The sequence below is a fragment of the Peromyscus maniculatus genome, chromosome 21 (assembly GCF_049852395.1).
Source record: "Peromyscus maniculatus bairdii isolate BWxNUB_F1_BW_parent chromosome 21, HU_Pman_BW_mat_3.1, whole genome shotgun sequence".
NCBI lineage: Eukaryota > Metazoa > Chordata > Mammalia > Rodentia > Cricetidae > Peromyscus > Peromyscus maniculatus.
In genome coordinates, this window is record NC_134872.1 from 50,668,663 (window position 1) to 50,690,395 (window position 21,733).

Genomic DNA, 21,733 nt, shown 5'->3' on the forward strand with positions numbered 1-21,733 from the left:
ATTGTCTGAGTCCATGTCATAATTAAAAGAGGATTTTAGAAGCTGCTTCATGAAGTTTACTTTGTATCTTAACTGAGACACTAATTATTCTGCCCCTCAGCTTTGTCCAATCACACACTTTCATGAATCAACACCAATCAGCTCACTGAAAAGACTCAAATATGTACTCAAGGAAAAACCATTTACATAGAATTCATCGACGTAGTTTTTGCTGACAGGATGTGGAAAAGCATTATCTTTCACATAATTTAAACGTCAAGAAAATATGATTTTATCTCCGTATTTACAGGCATCTTAGAATAACAATTTTACTCCAGTAAGACAGCAAGGGCAAAAAGAAGCCGTCTGAAGGTTATCTTGCCCATTTATCTCACTGTATTTTCTTTTCTTTTTTAAACAACTGGATCCTGTTTTCAAGTCTTCTCTCACAAGAAAGCATAAACATAAAACATAATTTAAACTTTTCTAGGTAAGAGGTAAAGGAATCTTTCGTCACAACTACTTTTTACTATCTTTACAATTTTTAGAATGGCCATATCAAGGTCTTAATAATATAGCAGACAATCCAAGTCTTTTATATAGTCATGCTGACTCTCATCCAAGAAAGAGTTGTGATTCTCTTTAAAATAAGACCTGGTCTAGCTGAGGAGGCAGTTTCTTTGGAAGTTACAAGCAACTTTAAACAAAGAAAAGTCTCAGGAAGAGTATTTTTGTTTGTTTATCTGGATGAAAACGCAGGTCATTCATCATTCATATCTATATATCCATTCACTCATTCAATTTTATTTACTACTGGGGAAGTGGCTTATTTGTACCTTATTAGTGTTTTTTAGGGTCAGTGGTTCAATCTCTAGCACTGCAAAATATGCATGCAATATCTATTCACATCTACTGTAGATCAGAGATTATGGAACCTCTAGAAACCAAAGGACTAAATGATAATGCTTAGTGACTGTTACTTTAAAAATAAAAATGACTAAAAACGGGTTGAGTGGGCCACACTGTTTACCTCAGCACGTAGAAGGAAAAAGTAGGAAACTCTCTATGGATTCAAGGCCAACTGGTATAGATATCAGTTCCAGGGCTGTTAATGATATATAGACACTGTCCCAAAAACACCAACTGAAAACAGAAGAAAAGAAGAAGAAGAGGAGGAGGAGGAGGAGGAGGAGGAGGAGGAGGAGGAGGAGGAGAAGAAGAAGAAGAAGAAGAAGAAGAAGAAGAAGAAGAAGAAGAAGAAGAAGAAGAAGAAGAAGAAGAAGAAGAAGAAGAAGAAGAAGAAGACGACGACTTGAAAGAATGTCTTTGGTAACTCTGGCAGCCAGAAAAATGGCTCAGAGGCTGAAACCACATTCTGCAGACGACCCAAGTTCAGTACCAAGCAACTACATTAGACAGCTCACAACCTCTTGAAACTCCAGTTCCATGGGATCCAACACATTCTTCTGTCTTCTTTGTGTACCTGCATTCTTATGCACATGACCCCACCCCCAACAACTAGAAATAAAATAATTTCTTTTAAGACAACTAGCATGTGCAATGCCTGGTCTATGGACAGTCAATACATGCTTCCTATGGAGAAGGTGGTGTTTGAGCTATGTGATTTGGAGAGTAGAGGTCAAGGCATTTTAAAATAGAAAACAGGGGACTGAAAAGACCAGCACACCAAAACTAAAATAAAACAAACAAGCTAAAAATAGAACCTTACTGGGCTGATTAGACTCTATGACTAAGGTGGTTCTTTCCAACTTCTATACATATATAAAAACCATAAAGTTTTCTCATAAAGATAGAAAAATCGGTTTTGCATTATTAATAATTAATTGAGAGTGATTTTTAGGAGCCATTCCTAAGGAACACCACATATATATGATTGAGCATTCTACACACGAGTATGTAAATTCCCAGTTCTGAAATACACATTTTACAGCAAATGATTTACCTGACATTCAAATGAACAAGGATAAAAGTAATCTCATATACGCATGTATGCAACTTCACACATTACTCAATAATGTCATGTTCATATATGATAATACAAAATACTTCATTTATATAATTATAAAGACACTACACAATTAAGAAAAAGCTATCGCCGGGCAGTGGTGGCGCACGCCTTTAGTCCCAGCACTCGGGAGGCAGAGCCAGGTGGATCATTGTGAGTTCGAGGCCAGCCTGGACTACCGAGTGAGTTCCAGGAAAGGCGCAAAGCTACACAGAGAAACCCTGTCTCGAAAAAAACCAAAAAAAAAAACCAAAAAAAAAAAAAAAAAAAGAAAAAGCTATCAATGATAAGATTTTGAAATATATTGTTTAAAGTAACAGATTTATAAGATGATACAATAGATTGGTAATTCATCCTCATGACTCTAATACAGAGAATCACAAACACACAGGGACGATACTAGAGATTCCAGGAGCAGCAGTTATGCTCCGAAGCCACACGGAGCTTTAAAAACAACAGTCCACACTATTTGCATACATAACTTGTTTTCCTCAGTGTCTAAGTCTAGCACAACCAAAGAAACCCACATCCTAAGCCACAGAGCAGAGCCACCTGGTTTTGTTCTTATCACAGGATGACAAAAGGCCTTCAATCCCCTAATGGCACACGGACATCCTCAACATTTGTATAGTGTTTTTTAACTAACAAAACGCTGTGTCCTTCCTGAGTTCTAGAATGGTCAAAAGGCTCAAGGCAAACGCTTCTTAGGATAGCTTCATTTAAAGAGACAGACTCAAGATCATGAGTTTCACAACACAAGCATTCTGAGTTCCATTTGTTCTTCTAATGCTTACATGGTTGAATGTGATTTCAAAAAGTTCCTGTAGCTCACCTTGGTGGTGCATGCTTGAAATCACAAAACAATAAGGGCTGAGGAAGGAGATCACAAGAGAATCATTAAGTTCAAGGCTAGCTGGGCTACACAGCCAGGCCGACCCTGTAAAAACCAGACCAAAGGGGGGATTGAAAAGAAAATAGAGAAAAGAATATCTCTTGGTTCGATACTTATATATCTATAAGTCAATATCAGCTTCGGTAGGAAATTAGTAATGTTTTCTATCAGTACAAAAAATAAAATGTTTTAATTATGTTACAGAAATTAAAAACAAAGGAAATACATATTTATTAAAAAGCTTGCCTTTCTCTTAAAATACGTAGAGTGATAGGAATTGTTTTTAGTTTTCTTTATTTTTGAAAAGTTTAATTTTTATAGTAACTTCTAAAGATACTTTATGTTGTTTTTTTTTTTTTTTTTTTTTTTGGTTTTTCGAGACAGGGTTTCTCTGTGTAGCTTTGTGCCTTTCCTGGAACTCGCTTGGTAGCCCAGGCTGGCCACGAACTCACAAAGATCCGCCTGGCTCTGCCTCCCGAGTGCTGGGATTAAAGGCGTGCGCCACCACCGCCCGGCTACTTTATGTTGTTTTATGATTTAACTTTTTTAATAAATTAATTCCAAAATTAATGGCATTATTCCCATGGTCTCAGTGAAAATAATGCTAATTCAGACACTAAAGTTAAATTATCTTTTAAAGGTATTTAAAGAACGTAACAACCATCAAAGTGTTTGTCTTGAAAGCTGGAGGACTTGAGTTTTCTGGGTAGGTGGCCTGCACTGTAATCATAATACTAAGGAGGCAAAGACAGGCAGATCCCTTGGGCTGGCTGTCCAACCAACCCAACCTGGTCTAGCCTTATCTACTTGGCTAGCTCTGTGCCAGTGAGAGATTCTATCTCAAAAAAAGGTGGACAGCTGCTGAGAAACAGCATCGATGGTTTGCTCTGGGTTCCACACATATGTAATAGACATACATGGACACTCGCACAAACACACATACACATGTTCAAATACAAACACACAAGAATTTGGCAATGCCATTCATAAGTGATCTCTGTTGATTTAATCAGAAAAACGCTAGGGACTTAAATGAAATATCCAGAAATTTCCCAGGCCATGCAAGCATCAGGCAGAAACAGCTTTTCTGACTAAAAGTATTGGTGGAAGCCTCACTCTTCTTTCTTCTTCCACCCTCCTAAATGACAACACAATCCTACTCTGTCTATATAGTACACTGTAAAGACTTTAGTAATGGCAGACTACGTGGAAAGGCACACTAATGATACAGGATCAAGACTGAAATGCTGTGTTATCCTACAAGGCAGACTTTTAAAAACACAACTCTATTTACTATCTACTTTTGCTCTGTGCAGTCCTTGTTATCCCTGGGTGCAGAGCAGAAGCCCCACTACCCCCCCCCCCCCCGACACACACACCTTACGGCACAGGAGTTCCTGAGCCCCAGACAAGAAACTACAACTCAAACCGGTCTTTTAATGTACAGCCAATGTTGAAGATCTTTACTCTGTATCCTCATCAGCATTCTAAAATTTGTATTTCTAAAACTCCACAAAGCTATTTAGTACAACTGCTTTACAACTTAAAGCCCCTATTAAGCTATGTTTTCCCAAACTTTAATCCATGCCTCTACTGCCTCTAAAACAGGATAATATTTAACTTGACAAAGTACAATGTCTCTGGGCAGCATTTGCTGTGTCTGGCTATAAAATTGACTCTTGGGACCCAGGAGAAGAAATGCCAGTGTGCAGCCATGTTATAAATTGTAGCCTGACCACAGCCATCTCAGAAGATCTGAGAGCAATGCAGAGTATTACCTGTATAGAGTTAACATCTTTGGAATCCTGTTAAGAGTTAAGCGGAGTGCCTATGGTCTGATATTAGGGCAATCCATGTAGCGGCCTACAGGCACTTCTTGTACAGCTTACTGCTCTGGGACAGAAATGGCTGGCATCCAGAAATATTTCTATGACCCACCACAGTGAGTCCCTTATAATTCATTATGAAAGTGTAGAACCACGGTCAGATACTAATATGAACACGTGCCCCAAAGCACATGCTGGCTGGCATATGTAGATAAGGAGAAAAAGACATCTGACCCCCTACTTCAAGTTACCCACAGAAGACAGTCCCTGCTAGTCAATAGGTTTTGCTCACGAGGGAAGCACAAAGAAAGAAGGGCAAATGCACGCAACTCCAAAGGGTAGGAAACAAACCTTTGATGGTGACTGATGGTCCACCACTACTTGCTATATTCCAAATTCCACAGATATGTGTGTCAAAAATAAAGTTGGACAGTCTTGTCCTTCTCTACTGTCACATTATCTCAGTCATACTGAAGAGACAACCAAGTTGTTTTGTTTGCAGTCACATTTGCAAATGGCCAGGCCATGACTGTACAAGGACAGTGTGCTATTCCACTGACCAGACTGGATCAAGCAGGACTGGTTGGCAAAGGGACCCTTTTCCCATGGTGTTATGACAACATTGGGAATAGACAAACTGATTTCAACCTCTCCAGAAGTAAGAGATTACAACTGGACATATCCATAAGCACCAGCTTAGACGACATCTCACAAGTCACAATTCCAAACTACTTAACTCCTCCCAAATCAGCACTACTAGTATCCAAGGCCCAGATGGAAAATATCGCCCCAGGGAAAGGAGCTTATCGACAGGTAGGCAGTGGTCTTAAGTTTTAATGCCATCATAACCTCAACCAACATTTAAACACCAAGCTTTCTGCGAGGGTGGGATCATGGAGATCAGCCAGAGCTATGCAGTTTGAATCATAACTAGTTATAACTAATTTATAACCAAGAAGAGTTCATCTCTCTCTTTTTCTAAGATTTACATTGTACTACACCACAACCCCCGTGTGTGTGTGTGTGTGTGTGTGTGTGTGTGTGTGTGTGTGTGTGTGTTGTGTGAAGGTACTTGTATAGACTGAATAAAGATATTGGAACCCCCAGAGCTAGAGTTATAGACAGGTGTGAACTGCCAACATGGGTGTCATAAGAACCAAACTCAGGTCTTCTAGAGGAACAAAAAGCACTCTTTACCGCCAAACCATCTGGCCAGCCCTGAGATCCCATCTTTTAAGGAGGCTATATTATACAGTTTCTACACGACATGATCATAAGTTTGAAAGTATAGGACTAGGGATGAGGCTCAGTTATTAGAGTGTTTGTCTAGCATGCAGAAAACCTTAGGTCACTAGTACTGAACAAACCAAATGTGGGCGCACATGCCTGTAACGCCATTACTTAGTGGGTGGAGGCAAGAGGATCAGAAGCTCAAGACGATTTTCAGTTTCAAAGAGAGTTCAAGACAAGCCTGGGATACATCAGGACCCATCTGGAATATAAGTAAGTAAATAAACAGTTAAAAAAATAAGCAAAACGGCTGGGAATGCAATTCCATCGTCAGTGCTGGCGACATGGATGAAATCCTGAGTTCAGTTCCTAGACACTCATAAAACTGAACATGGGAGTATAAGACTTAAAATACTCCAAGGCTATCCTTGGCTACATAGTGATTTTAGAGAAAGTCTGGGCTATATAAAACCCTGTATAAAAAAATAAACACAAGAAAAATGCTGATAATTTTAAAGCATTTTCTTTGCTCTGAGCACCGAGACCCAGGCACCTCACTGCTCTTTCCTTTTTTGCTATTGGTTGGTCTTGATCTCACCTCATTTTGATGTTTTAGTTGTGAGAGTGGAATGTTAACACATTTCAATTTGGCAATGTCAGAATTTTTTGACGAAAAAAAAAAATCATCAGCCTGATTTTCCCAAAAGCAGAAACCTGGTGGTATTTCCCAATTACACAGTATATCAGGGTTGACAATCTCAACATCAAAGAAGTTTGGATCTAAAAAGATCAATTATGGCATTGTTATCAAAGAAATGAAACAGAACTTTGGAATATTAATTGAAAGGAAGTATCACAAAAGTTATTGTAAACCATAAAGTATTAAGAACGTATTAACCCAGTTGTTACAACCAAGGTCATTTACAAGAACACTAGTACATTTCTCTTAAACAGCCATGCTGTGAGATGTTCTGTATTTCTACTCTTGTTTAAGGTATTATGTTTATACAACTCATTTAAAATTGTAATGGATAATTAAAAAATAGATTAATAATTAGTCATCTATGATAATCATACTTGTAGCCATGTTAGTTAAGTCTTCTAGGTATGCATAGATATATTTCAGATAGATAAGTAATCTTCAAATACTTCAAAGACCTACAGAATGCGGCATTTGAAATATTTTTAAAAATATACACTTTCTGGACAGTGAGACATGTCTGCTCCTGGCAGCACCAATTTACTTCAGAGAGGAGGATGGGCAACAAAGACACTCTATATGGAGTTTATCTTCTTCTTGATAAAAATAGCCATTTGGGCAAGAAACTGTTCTTGCCTAGACTGCTTGATCAACCGGACATGCAGGACCCATAAAAAGGTAACCACTGAACTTTGCTTGACAAAATGGTCCTTCAGGTTTCTGCTTTGCAGAAGAAACTGCCAGGCATTCTATAGGACACTGAGAAAAATGACTGAGAGACTCTAGGCCTGTGGATTGAAGACAGATGCCCTAACTTTACAAGAGAACTTTAGATGACTGTCCAGGCTGCCACCTGTCTCTGTCTACTCTGCAAGACTCCCGAAAGTTGCTTGCATCCTTCTCCCATTTCTCAGGGAATATTATATCCTTCTGAGGTCTTTGAGGTAGTTGAAGCTAGATACAATTTTCCTTACTTACGACAAAAGATAAGTTAGATATGAAACCTTAGACTCACAAATATAAGATAGATAGGATATCTTCTTTAATTTTTCCAAATAGACTAGTTATTATAAATAGACTAGATATTATAACTATAATTCTTGCTTGATAATTGTTTTGTTATCTGTAGTTTTATTATGTAAAAGTTAAACCCTTCCTTTAAAAAAAAGAAAGAAAGAAAAGGGGAAGTGCTGTGGGATGTTCTGTATGACAAATGTGTTAATAAATAAAACACTGATTGGTCAGTAGCCAGACAGGAAGTATAGGCAGGACTAACAGAAGAATTGAGGGAACAGGAAGGGAAGGGAGCGACTGCTGCAGCTGCCGCCAGGACAAGGAAGATGAAAGGTACCAGTAAGCCATGAGCCACGTGGCAAAGTATAGATTAATAAATATGGGCTGAATATAAGAGTAAGATGTAGACAATGATAGGCCTGAGCTAATGGCCAAAGAGTTTAAATAATATAAGCGTCTGTATGTTTATTTTATAAGTGGGCTAAGGGACTGCTGGGGCTTGGCAGGACCAGGAGAGAAAACTCCAGCTACACAGCCATTTTGTAGACTGGGATGTGACTCATATTTATATTCTTATCAATTAAATACAAAATAACTAAAATAGAGTTTAATCTAAAAATTGTTAGAAAGAAGCAGAGGCAATTAAAAAAGGAGGCAATTAAAAGTTTCTGGACTATTCAAGGAGATTTACCAAATGATCTGGGGCAGATACTGGGAAAGCAGCACCATAGCAGAGCTTTGGGGTTAAAAAGAAAATGTGTCAAATGTATGAGCGAGTGATTTTTGGAGAGTAGTCTAAAATTAGATGACCAAAAATATAAGCACTACGGTTCAAGTGGAGAGATATAAAGATTTTCCATGAAAATGAGCAAGTATAACACAGACAGATTCTGCAAGCAAAGCAAAACCTGAAACTGAAAATATTGTTTTAGCTGCTAAAAACATTTTTATATGTAAGTGAATTATGGTGTTTCCTAACTGCCTGAAGTGCATACTGAATTGACATTTAAAAAAAAAATCTGTACAATTTGTATGCTGAAATGAGAAAAATAGAATAAGAAATTCAAGTGTCAAGGAAAACAAGCAATAAACACAGTAAAAGCCCTGGGAAGCAAACCAAGCAAATGGTGCTGCACAGAGGCGTTTGCTCCACAGGCTACACCTACATTCCAGAGCTCCTACTCCAGGTCTCCGTGAGCAGTTCCCTACGAAACCCTCTAACAAGTACAGGCACTTCCCTGCCTCTGTAGTGGCTACTAGCTGATAAATAATGGTGTCCAGGAGAAAGCAATTACTCAGACTTGGTTAAGAAATTGACTCTGAGGCTTCAGAAGAACAATAGTTTAAAGTCATGCTAGAAATGCTTGGTAGAGAGGGATGGGGAGATGGCTCCGTCACTAAAGGCAGAAGGACCTGAATCACATGCTCAGCATCCAGGTCCAAAAGTCAGGCTATGACTGCCTATGACTCCAGATCCAGAGGATCAGACACACCGTTCTCAATGCCATTTTCTACTACTATTTATTACTGTTTGGCATATTTACTTCAAATATTATAGCAAAACCAGGAAAATTAAGTATTACAGCTATTGCTTCCTTTTCATATTAACAGGCAGTCTCTTAAACACAGTCAGTACTAAATAAAGCTTTAATAACAATGGTCTGAATGTACAAGAGTATGTGTAACTCTTCAAGATTCTTTTAAAAGATAAAAATGAGCCGGGCGGTGGTGGTGCACGCCTTTAATCCCAGCACTCGGGAGGCAGAGGCAGCGGATCTTTGTGAGTTCGAGGCCAGCCTGGGCTACCAAGGGAGTTCCAGGAAAGGCGCAAAGCTATACAGAGAAACCCTGTCTCGAAAAATTAAAAAAAAAAAAAAAAAAAAAGATAAAAATGAGTAAAATAATAGATAATGAATGAGTGGACTGAAAAGGTAGCTCTACAATTTGCTTTAAGAGGGCAACTTCAATGCCAACCCTATCATCAATAGGCATGGTCTTCAACCACAGATTTGCAAAAGATGAGAGTTACTAGCAAAATAACTGTGGATTATGTGACTTGACTGGAAGCTAATGAGACTCATTGAAACAAACAACAGAGCCTAACACCCAACTCAGTGATAAATGGACTCATCGAACAGATAAGAAGTCCCTCTTACAGGACCCCATGCTATAGAAGGAGGCTATAAAGATCAAAAAGAAATGAACTCTCACTTGAAGACGCTTGACCATCTAGCTGAGATCTTGTCTAGGTAGTTCAAGAGACAAAGCCAACAATAGATGCAAAACCTTCAATGCTCATTCTTCTCTGGGAATCATGAGACTTATTCATACAAAAATTAATATGCAAATTAAGTTAATTCATAAAGTGATAATATGTAAATTGATTATGATAAGAGTAATGAACTTTCTATACACATTGAAGATTAAGTAAGAAATGCAATGTTCATGCCTGTAGCCCTGGCACTTAGGAGGTGAGGGCAGGGAGATTAGGAGCTCAAGGATAGCCTTAGCTACACCCTGACCCACATCATATCTCAACTTTTTGCATTGCTTTTTCTTAGATTTATTTTTATTTATTTGTGTGCGGATATGCTTTGTCATGCATGTGGAGGTGACAATACAACTTTCAGGAACCATCTCTCTCTCCTTCCACCACGTGCAACTAGGGGCTCAACTCAGGTCAGCAGCCTTGGCCACACACACCTTTATGCACTGAGGTATCTCTGGCCCCATAAAATGTGTGTGTGTGTCTGTGTGTCTATGTGTGTGTGTGTGTGTGTGTGTGTGTGTTAATTTTTAAAACAAAGAAACAGACTTGATTTTAAAAAGGGAGATTTTTCTTAAACATTAAATTATTTGACAACTCAGGGAGTAAGGGGCTGGAATATATTCTAAAGACCATTTCCATCCTTGGAAATCTTTAGGGTATAAACTGACAGATTGCCTCCATCTCATGATGTAGCCCAGGATAACTGGACCAGCTCTACAACTCCACCTACTCAGCATTAGAGTGATAGGTATATATATTGTGTGTGTCTACATGTGTGTGGTGTATGTGTGATGAACGCATGTGTGTGCACACGTATGTATATGAATGTATGCATTTGAATGTGTGGTATGTGTTTTAAACATAAGTATGTTTGTATGTGTGGTGTGTGTGTATGGGTTATGTGTGTACACATATGTGATATGTATTAATCTGTGTAGTGTGATTATGTGCATCTGTGTTTTCTGGGGGGGGTATGTGTGTGCATGTATGTGGTGTGTGTTTGTGTGTGGTGTGTGTGCATAGTATGTGTGTGTGTGGTGTGTGTGTGTGTAGAGAGCTCAGGCACAACTGAAGCATGGGTTGCTTTATGACCTGTGACGTCACAGAACACAGACAGTAGAGACATTGTCTGCTGAAGCAGTCCGTGATATGGGCCTTGAGTGCCAATCCCTGTGTGTTCAACCTTTCTAGGTAAGACCTCCGAATGAAGTGCAACAGCCTACTAAGCTCTGTATTAACTCAGCCCACCAAGGTCGAACTCCAGGCGCTACAGTGTATTCCACTGCTAGCTGGAGTGTGGTTAGCAAATGAAACTGTCCTCAAGTGTTGAGCCTTGCTTAGCATAAATCTGGTCCTGCAGACAGCGAGTTACAACAACTTCCTGCCGTACATGACATGTAACACCATGTGGACTGGTGAGGAGAATCCACTATCAGGGGAAAGTCAACTTTCCTTCTCAAGTAAACCAGAGCCGGAAGAATCCACCCCAAAGCAGGAGTGCTGCCTCCATCGACTTTGCATCTGTGAAACAGAGGAAGCTTCGTCGTCGTCTGTGACTACGTGTGGAGGGAGCTATTTCCCAGTTAAGATGACTGCAGGGACCATTATGTGCCTTCTTCCTCCTCTTCTTCTTTGGGACTTCTAAGACAATTTCAACTGAAATAAACATCGAACCAGTGGAAAGCACCATGCAGTTCTAGGGACATGTCACTTCGATCAAGAAAAATAAAAGCCTTTCCATCAAATTTTAGTTATTTCTTTTAGCCCAAATGACAATCAACTACACACACCCCTAGCTCTTAGGCAGGAGTAGAAAAATACATACTATTGATCCTCCTTGTTTACAATGACGTGCTGTGTTCAGGGTCATTCACAAGAAACAAGAAGAGGACAAAATGAGTTGTCCATGCGCATTCCTCCTTCAGCTGAAGTCTGCGGGGATACTCTGCCTCCTGCTTCAGCTCGCATACGTGGAGACCAGAAGACAGTCATGGTTGCTTGGGAAATACCCTCCCGCCAGGCTCTTCCACTTGCAGCTGTTCCATGCTTGGGGTGGTTATGGAACCTTTAGAAAATGCAACCTGCTTGCAAGAAGCCAATCATGGCAGGCAAGCAAGGGAGGGCGGGAAGCAAGGTCTTACCGCCCAGCGCGGCCCCACTGCCTGCTTTCTCGTTCCTTCCAGAGCCACCAAGGTTGTGAGCAAGGAGCCTGACGGTCCTGCTGCCACAGCTAAAGGCATTCCACCATCTTCATATGTCTTCTCCACCAAGACTGGGCTCCAGTTCTGAGCCAATGCAATTCTTCCTCCCTTCTCCCATCTTGGTGGGTCTGGCCACTGGAGGAGAAGCAGCAGACACAGAGCGCAGTGGGCAGCCAGTAGACAGCAGCAGACACAGAGAGCACAGTGGGCAGCCAGTAGACAGCAAGTGGCTTTAACTCGGAATCCAGCTGGAGACTGCAGCCCCGGAAGTCCATTAGCACCCTGAATCTCTGTTGGTTTGTTGCTGTGGTTAGTAAGAAAACAGAATCTACTAGGATTAATTGTCTTTAGGATTTAAGATTATAATTTACCCATGTATGCTTAGGTACATATTTTCCTAGCAGCAACAATTCACTATTTGCTAACTTAGCATCTGTGGCAATCTCAGAGCTCTTACAACACATAACAAGAACTGACTATATTTAAGGTCTGCAGAGATGGCTCAGCAGTGGGACACTGGCTGCTCTTCTGGCGGACCTGGGTTTGATTCCCAGCACCCACATGGCAGTTACCAAAGTCTGTAATTCAAGTCCTACAGGGTCCACGCCCTCTTCTGGCTTCCATTCACAGCATTTATGAAGCACCCACTTGGTGTCTGCTACCTCTGTGCTCTGGGAGCTCCAGACAAGCTCTGATTTTGTAGAACTTACTATTTTTTTTTCTTTAACTCATTTATTTTGGAGATGGTGATCTCACTGTGTTGCCCAGACTGCTGAATTTTATTTTATTTTCCTTTAAAACCCTGAATCTGGCAACTGCTCAAGAAGACCACACTGCTATTGCCATTTCCTCCTTTCTGCTGACCCTGCCATGCCTCCTCCTTGCTAAAAAATAAGATGTCCTATCTTCTCTAACAAAACCCACATTTGACTTAATGAACCCAATTCTGCTCCTTCCAATAAGTAAGTAATAGACTCCAGGACCTGATATTCTCACCTACTTCTGCCTTCCAATAACAGGGTCATTTGATTTTTACTTAACAATAATCCTATAGTTACTTTCATTTCCATCGGGCCCAGCATTTCCCCAGGAATTCCACAGTTGTTATTTCCGTTAACATTAGAATGATGCCATAACTAATTTTAATTTTCTTTTAAAAAATGGATAGTATATAAAATGCCATGAGTCCAATTGATGAAAAGTAATTTTAAGATCCAGACATCCTTGAAGTCTTAAGTAAGATCTCCTTCCTTGGTACTGCATAAGGAAGTGGGAGCTGCCTTCTACACAGGATCATGGCAGTTGTCTGACATCTTGTGAGGTCTGAGCTGGTTCGTCTGGCACCAGCCATGCTGATATGGATATGTCAACATTAAGGGAAGTGCAAGAAACCCAGAAGCATCCTAAGGGTGTGGAGAAATTCAAGGTCAGATCTAACGCACAGCATTGGTAACGGGAGTCCCAAGACAACAAGGGCACAGGGTCCTACCTAGTCTGTCAAATCATACATCTTACTGTGCTAAGAATGCTCTATGGTGGAAAGACCAGCCCAAGTAACCAGGAGAGCCACCAATCTCCATGCAGGGCTGAAAAGGAATAGGGCTGGGAAGCCTGATGGACTGAGATCGATATCTAGAACCTATGATGTCCCCAGACATGGGCTCCATAACACACACAAACAAACACACACACACACACACACACACACACACACACACACACACACACACACACTATACAAACACTAAGATAATAATGAATTCAAAAATTTTTAAAAATTAATAGATGATTCATAAGCACATTTTAAATTTAAATAAAACCATAAAACTAAAAAGGAAAGACAGAATATCCTGTCCTCACAATGTTCTGTAAATATTAAGTATTACATATGCATTAGCTATTGCTGTACAGATTTCTGAAGTATTTTTATCTATATTAGACTCAATCATGAGCTTTAAGACGATGAAAATAACAGCAAGTTTTTACACTAAGGACTCTAATTTAGTAGAAAACGATGGAAGGACAGGCAGTGATACTGGCCTTTTCTTTCTAAAACAGATACCTTATTTAATATTGTAAATGGTGTGCGATTTTACATCTTCAGTTTTGTTTGCTCAGAATTTCACACAGAAACAAGACATAAATATACTTAAGAAAAAAATTTGCTGGAAATAAAGGCAATACCAACACTGAGCAAATATAAACAAATATGGTAAGCACACCTACACAGAATCAGCACAGGCTATTTTTAGCCAAAACCCCAAAACCACCATGGCATTTTTATGGCTTATGACTGAAGAGGACCTTTCAAACCAGTGTCCCCAATTTGAACAGTAAGTCACTTCAGGGTTGATAAAAGATTATAATATCATGTAATACCAATATGTCAGCATCATAAAACTTAGAAATTTCATTAAACTGTCCCTTCCTGGTAATGTATTCATAAACATTTCACTTTTGTAAAGATGGGACTCCAGTGGAGTAGAGTTACTTATATGTATTTATTTTCTCATTTGTATTGCCTGTGGATATCATTCCTATATTACCTTTGTATACTTATATACTGATGGTATTTCAGATTATAAACTTCCTCAAACTAGGGATTATAGTTATCTTACGATTACACATGGACCCAATATGTTTCCCCCAAAGCAACAAAAAAGTGAAGATAAACCCCCCCAAACAAGGCACACAAATAGTACTTGAGAGACCAAATTAGCAATTGTTCAAAAGATAAAAGATGTAATCAAAAGTCACCAGGGAAGCTGCCAGAGAAAGCAGTGAAGAAACATAATTTACACAAAGCATAGAGATTTCCAAGTACTGGAGAAAGGGACTTCTAAACAACTGAAGGCCGCTGCTCTCCTGATGCCACAAACCGAGGAATTGTGGGTAAATTCCTGGTGGGTTTCTTAGAAAAACAGTTTAATATCTGTTTACCAAAATAAGAATGTTTTTAATTCTTACTTCTTCACACATATTTAAATTTGTGGTTACTGTTGAAAATACTATGTCTATAAACTTAAATGGGACAACTTTTTAAGCACAAATTTGGCGCTGAAGTAACATTTACTAAACCATTAAATGTCTGCAATTACATATACAATGTAAGACTCATTTATTGATAAATAGCAAGTACTAGTGAACTGGTAACAGGCACTGTGTTACAGGCCTTGTAGACATTTCTATCTATTTTCCAACATATTACCTGTAGCATTGCTTATGAGTGAGTATGAAATTTCAACCAGCTGGGTCTATGTAACTCCAGAGCTGACCTCTGAACTACCAAGTGCAGTCAGGGTTCTGTGGAGCACTATTATCACTGACATCCCTCACACTGCAGCACATATGAAGATTTCATTCTTTCTAAAAGTTCCAAACCAATGCCTACTGTGAGCCACAGCTTCACAATGAGGGCTTGGAATCTGAGGGAGGAGGGAGAACTTGGTCGGTGTAGTCACAGAGGGCCACCTATGCGCCTATACAGAGAGAGGTCAAAAGTCTTCCCTCAGAGGAGAACACATCACAGATGGTCAACTACAGAGCAGCGTTGATAAGAAAAGATCTTTCCTCTTTCTTTCTCTGCCCTCCCTACTGCCCTCTGTCTATCCCTCACTGGGCCCGATGTTTTAATAAGTTATTAAAACACAGAACATTTCTAGCAAAGCATCTAATCAAAGTTGTTTATTGCACATGTGTTCTTATCTTTGCGTGTGCATATGTAACTCTTCCCTGAGAATTGAACTTCCAGATAAGACAGGTGATTATTTTTTAACCAACCTTTTTGGCTCTACAGCCTCATATACAAGCTCTTTCCTTAAACTAACAAATCTTTGAAGACAAAAATACCAGGCTTTGAAGCTGATGTGAATAATAGAAAAGACATTGTACGTTGGGGCAACTTACTTAGGACAGATCTCAAACTTCTATCAGACCACATGGAGACTTTTCACAGACTGTAATAAAAATAAGGAATCTTCCTTGACAAACAGATAAGTGCTTCTATGATTAAAAACTTCTGTTTACAAATATTGGTTCATACTACAGATTATATTAAGCACAACCTGACTAGTAGATTCCTTTTAGGATTTGAATATTTGGGGTGAAGGCCTCGCCAACTTGTTCCTAATGAGCATATCCTAATAACTGAATTGGATTTTCATAAGGGCTCAAGACCAATGGTGAAAGTTTGCTTTATCTGCTGAAACTATCTCTTTTATCTTTAAGGAGACTACATAAATGTGTGCTTAGAGATACAACACAGTGATAGCTGTATTCCTGAAGGCCCAGTGATTGCTGGGAATAAATCTTCCTTTTTATTTCCTGACTTCAGGAACCTTTTCCTCTACCTTCCTTTCTTATACTCTCCTAGATTTTTATGCCCTGGAGTCCTTCAGCTAATGCTGTCAAGAGGAGTGGACAATGCTTGATGCCAGGATTGAATGCACCCCTGTTCAGAAGGATGGATCCTGAAGGAATCACCACTACTTCTACTGCTTATAAAGAAGAGTTTATAAGAAAATAACTTATTGTCTTATTTTTTTACAACACTTTTATATTCACAAAAACAATTCAAATCTTTAGCACAGGCAGGAGTAAGTACACTGAAGTTGAACAAAACCAGATGAGAAAGGGCAAGCTAGAGCTGTAGGGAAGTGATCTCAGAAGAGATGTATTAGTAGAAACTGAGTAAGAGCATGGAAATATTTGTAAGGAGAGGCTGGAGAGGGAAGCCCAGAAGGCCTGACCATGGTCCAGCTCTCTTCTGTGGTAGCAGGTTTTGCCTAATGTGGACACCTGAAGCCATGGCATCTATTTTTACAGGTACTGTGAACACGACTCACTGCAATCATTGTTCTGTTATCTAGGGGAAACACGGTCACTGCATAATAAATGCTTTAAGATAGCTAGATCACTGCTGTTTTCTTAGAACATTTTCCCCTCTAATTTTAAGGAGGTCTTACTATCTAGGCTCAGGAGATTCTCGTCTGGGGATACTACAGGCCAGTGCCACCAAGACCAACTGAAAGAACTTTTATAAAAATAGATGAGAGATCATTTGTGTTGTTTACTAATGAAACTGTATTGTATAAAAAACAAATTTTGGTCTTTAAAATTAGTGGGAGAACGGCAAACTTCATCTGAGAGCTTCCGGAGGGAGCAGAACCTATCAGAAAGGAAGGTCTGGGTTGCCATGGCATTTTCAGCCAGGCATTGTGACGTCTTACCAGTTCAAGGAGTAGCAGTGCAGAGCCTCTGGCTGCTTTTCCAGCTCGGACCCCCTCCCGGAATATTTCTTCACTTGTGTCTTGCACCCTACAAGATCTACCAACAGGAAGTGAGAAGAACACAGACATTACCTTGCTAACTTTCCTGAATACTGATTCTGAAGCCTTTGGAGTAAGAGAACTACAACTCCCACCGGTCCTGAAGCTGTGTTGCCTTTTGCATCTGCGCAGTGGCTAGAAGCAAAATTACATACACATTATTTGGCACCCTTGGGTCTCGTTACCTTTCGTGGCCACTCTGCACAAGCTAACCTCCCTCATCTTCTTTGGGAGGAATTCTGAGCGTGTGGAAGGTTTTGGCGTGACAAACACATCTAAAGGTACCAGTTGGCGAACTGAAGTCTCGACCGGTGAAGGTTCCTGACTCGGGAATCTAGGTGGCGTGCATACAACAACAGCTCAAGGCACTTGGTCACTGAGTGACCAGAGGAATATAAAGCATCGGAGAGTAAGCCTGTTCTCTTGACTATTGGCTTGCCAAAGCAGTCTTACCATGACGAAAGAGCAGTGGAAACGATGACGGGGAAAGACACGGGCAGTGAAACCAGGACGGCAGCCGCGGAGCATGGAAGGGCGCAAACGCTACTGCTGGGTACCCGGGAAAGAGAGGACGCAGACAGAAAAGCAAGCACACCGCACAGGCCAGGCCCGAGAGTTCAAGAACAAACTGTGTAGACTTTTCCCTGGTGAAAGGCTACCGAGACTTGTGCACGATGGCCAGACAGCACAAAGAAGACAGCAGGTCAAGAGGAGGGAACAGGTGCAAATCAAAGACCACCAGGAGCGCATGCTCCGAGGGCGGGAACTGATCGAGCAGAGGCTCAAGGAGAGACTCCTGAGGAGAAGCCAGGACCAGTTCCCTACACTCGAGAAGCTCGAGAGAGTGAAGAAGGAGGTGAAGGACTTTGAAAGGGCTAACCCACACCCGCTTCTGGAACTCCAAAGTAAGAGTCTAATTAAGTTGGAAAGTCTGATCGAGAAGTCTCAGGTGGGAGAGCAAGTGAAAACGGTTATAAAGCCTCGCCAAAAGAAATTCCTGGCCTTGCCACCCTTTTTCAAAAGTCATGTACGAAACATCAAAGATCAGTAAAATTTCAGTGCTTCTTGTGGGGGAAAAAAAGTAATGGGAAGTAATAAAGACTTTTAGAAGTACTGGGTCACTTGGAGATTATACAGTAACGCTGACACCCCATCTTCCTCAGGATGCTAGAAGGGATAGAGAGATGGCTCAGTGGTTAGGAGCACCAGCTACTCTTGCAGAGGATCTAGGTTCAATCCCAGCACCCACGTGGCAGCTCACAACCATCTGTAACTCCAGTTCCAAGGGACCTGACACACTCTTCTGGCCTCCACACGCACCAGGCATTCCAGTGCACAGACATGTATGCAGGCAACACTCATACACAAAGTCTTTTTTAAAAAAGGAATTTAAAATTAACTTTATTCTACACATTATGCCTTTAAGAAAGTTTCTTAAAAACCAAAGCACAAACCATCCTTCGTAGTCGCCTCCATTTTGGAGTTATGCATTGTAGGCGCACAGGACAACAAACACAACCCGGTCAAGGAAAAAGAATACATATGGAAGGGGATTGGGGAAGACAGAGAAAATTTAAACTACAATATCCACATGCACAAAATGCTTTGAGAACAAGGTAAATGCCAAAAGAAAGGCACTTCTCCTCTGTCCTTTACATAAATTACAGACGGGTATGAAAAATTCAGAATCTTAAATGGTCTTTAAAATGTAAATAATGTGATTTTAATATGAATATATTTCAGATTTATTTCAACTAATCAAACATGATAAAGATCTCACTAACCCAGAACTCTCAAAAGGCAAGCCTCACAAGAGTACATGAGCAATCACATTCATTTGCCCAGTTTTACAAAGGAAGCTGAGGTGGTGGGTGGGGTAACAGAAGGGCGGGGGCTGTCTGTCAAAGAGGCGAAGATTTGGTATCATGCCCCCGGCAGACCACCCAAAGCTATGTTCTCTGGTGGAAGCTGAGGAAAGGCAAGTGGAGGAGTCACCAACACAAACAATGCTCTTTCCAGGAGAGTTCATTTACAAAATAAACCAAAAATCAGACTTGGAGACCCCTTTCTACAAATGAACATCACAATGATTTTATTTTGATTAGAAAACCATTCAGCAGCAACCCCTTGCTTTTCTGTGTCTCAGTACAGAGAACACAAATGGCCACTTTCAACATGTAGGGAATTGGAAATATTTTTCTGAAAAATTACCACAGAAAAAAATGTAAACTTTTTAACACACCTCCCCTGTGGCAGGAGGCCAAGAATTTCCCACATCATGTGGCCTTTTGGCCTCACTTCCTCACTACTGCTCTGTATAAGACACTGGTAAAGTTCTAGAAGATTGTTTTGTTTTAACCAAAGAACAGGTTTTGTTTTAAAGAACTTAACCTCTTGCATGAAACAAATGGAATAGATGGGGACTTTACAGTTTTAATGGATATTGAAAAGTCCTTAAGTGATAATTTATAGTATGAGGTATTCCTCAAAATGGAACAATACATAAAAACACAATGGATTAAAAAAATCCTGTACATTTCTTGAAAAAATAGTCCAATTTCAGGAACAGCTTGGGGAATGGCATTTTAAATATTGAATAACTGACTGAAGAATTCCATTTTCACCCAAAGAAATCAAGCAAGTCGAATGCAAAGTTTCTTGATGCCAAACACACTAAATACCTTCAAGTCTGACCATTAATTTTCAGGAGTACTTTTATATATTTAATCTCTACAAACAAACTTTCCTGCTAAAATATATGAAGGAAAAAAAAACCACGCAAAGATTTCTGATCTTTCTCTCATTTGGACAATTGTATTGATTTGGGGGTATATCTTCAAGAAAGAAAAAAACAGATCTGAAAAATTTAGGCAGTAAGGTAAGATTAAAAAACCAAGTATTAGCTGGGCAGTGGTGGCTCATCTTGGATTGGAATCTCCAAACTATGACCCCAAATATTTTCTCTTAACTGTTGCAGCCGGGCAGCGGTGGCGCATGCCTTTAATCCCAGCATTCGGGAAACAGAGCCAGGTGGATCTCTGTGAGTTCGAGGCCAGCCTGGTCTATAGAGCAAGATCCAGGACAGGCACCAAAACTACACAGAGAAATCCTGTCTTGAAAAACAAAAACAAAACAAAACAAAACAAAAAAACAAACAAACAAAAAACGAACCCAGTATGTTAAGAGAAGATAAACCACTGACTTTCTGACCATCTGATGAAGGACATGAAAATAGTCAAATAACTCTCACAACTCAATGAGAAAAACTTCAACTAACTAGAGGCCAAAGAGACTCATTAGAAAAGACATCTATGAAGTCTGTTGTGGCAGTGACCTTTTTAGTGCCAGCACTTGGGACCTTTAGTCTCAGCAGAGTCAGGCAGATCTCTGTGGATTTGAAAGGGAAGCCTAGTCTACACGTTCTGGGCTAGCCAGGGCTACATAGAGAGCTGTCTCAAAAGAAAAGAAAAAGAAAAAAAGATGCACAATGGCAAATACATATCTGGAAAAAATGGTCAGTGAGTGCAATTAGGGAACTGAGAATGAAAACAAGCTGTATAGTTTACGGTGAAGGCACACAAAATGACAGAAATCTTATCATTTATAGCAACATGGGTGAAATAAGCCAGGCCGGGAAAAGACAAAGCACCACATGCTATACAGAATATAAATAGGCTTAGTTCAGAGACCAGACAAGTAGAAAGAACAGTGGCTGGTAGAGGCCAGAGGGGAAAGAAGAGGGTAATAAGGAGAGGCAGATGCAGGGGTGTAAAGCACGGTCAGACAGGATGGCTGTTGTTTTTAATGCAGTGTGGGTACTTAGAGTCAACATACAGTGGTATTCAATCCAGTAGAGCTAGCAGGTTTTGAATGTCCTCCTCGGAAGCAAGCAAATTTTAAATGATGGATAACCAAAGCATCAGAGAAGATCAATATACAAAGTACTAATGCACCCCATACCAGGCTGTGATACAGAAAAACAATTATCAATAAACCTTTACAATATGTTTGCTATGCCCTTGAAAGAAAAGTAAATGCACTGTAACTATACAACACAGCAGTCAAATTTCTTAGCACTTACCATAAGGAATATAAAACTTAAAAATACCCCCGAGACCTACCCACATGCCAATATAATGGAGGCATTTTCTTAATTGACGTTCCCTCTTCCCAGATGAAAGCAGCTTGTGTCAAGTTGACTAAAAAACTATATGACTATAGCTATGAGACTCTGGAAAGACAAAGGTATGTAGAAATTACAAAGAAAGG

General features: G+C 40.0%; 1 protein-coding gene and 1 pseudogene across 7 annotated transcripts in view; one reads left to right on the top strand and one right to left on the bottom strand.

Annotated features, from left to right (window-relative positions):
• Supt3h (SPT3 homolog, SAGA and STAGA complex component) overlaps nt 1–21,733 on the bottom strand; it is a 353,629-nt gene that overhangs the window by 218,075 nt on the left and 113,821 nt on the right. Inside the window, exon 1 of one of the 6 annotated variants that reach the window (XM_076557809.1) lies at nt 15,346–15,506. The exons of the other annotated variants lie outside the window; for them this stretch is intronic. The gene's annotated coding sequence lies outside the window, so the exon portion shown is untranslated. Of the gene's footprint in view, nt 1–15,345; nt 15,507–21,733 lie in introns of those variants that run through there. 6 annotated transcript variants of the gene reach the window in all.
• On the top strand, nt 17,356–18,577 carry LOC102924916 (putative uncharacterized protein ZNRD1-AS1 pseudogene; annotated as a pseudogene). The gene has a single exon (XR_013046768.1). The product of XR_013046768.1 is annotated as a putative uncharacterized protein ZNRD1-AS1 pseudogene (transcript).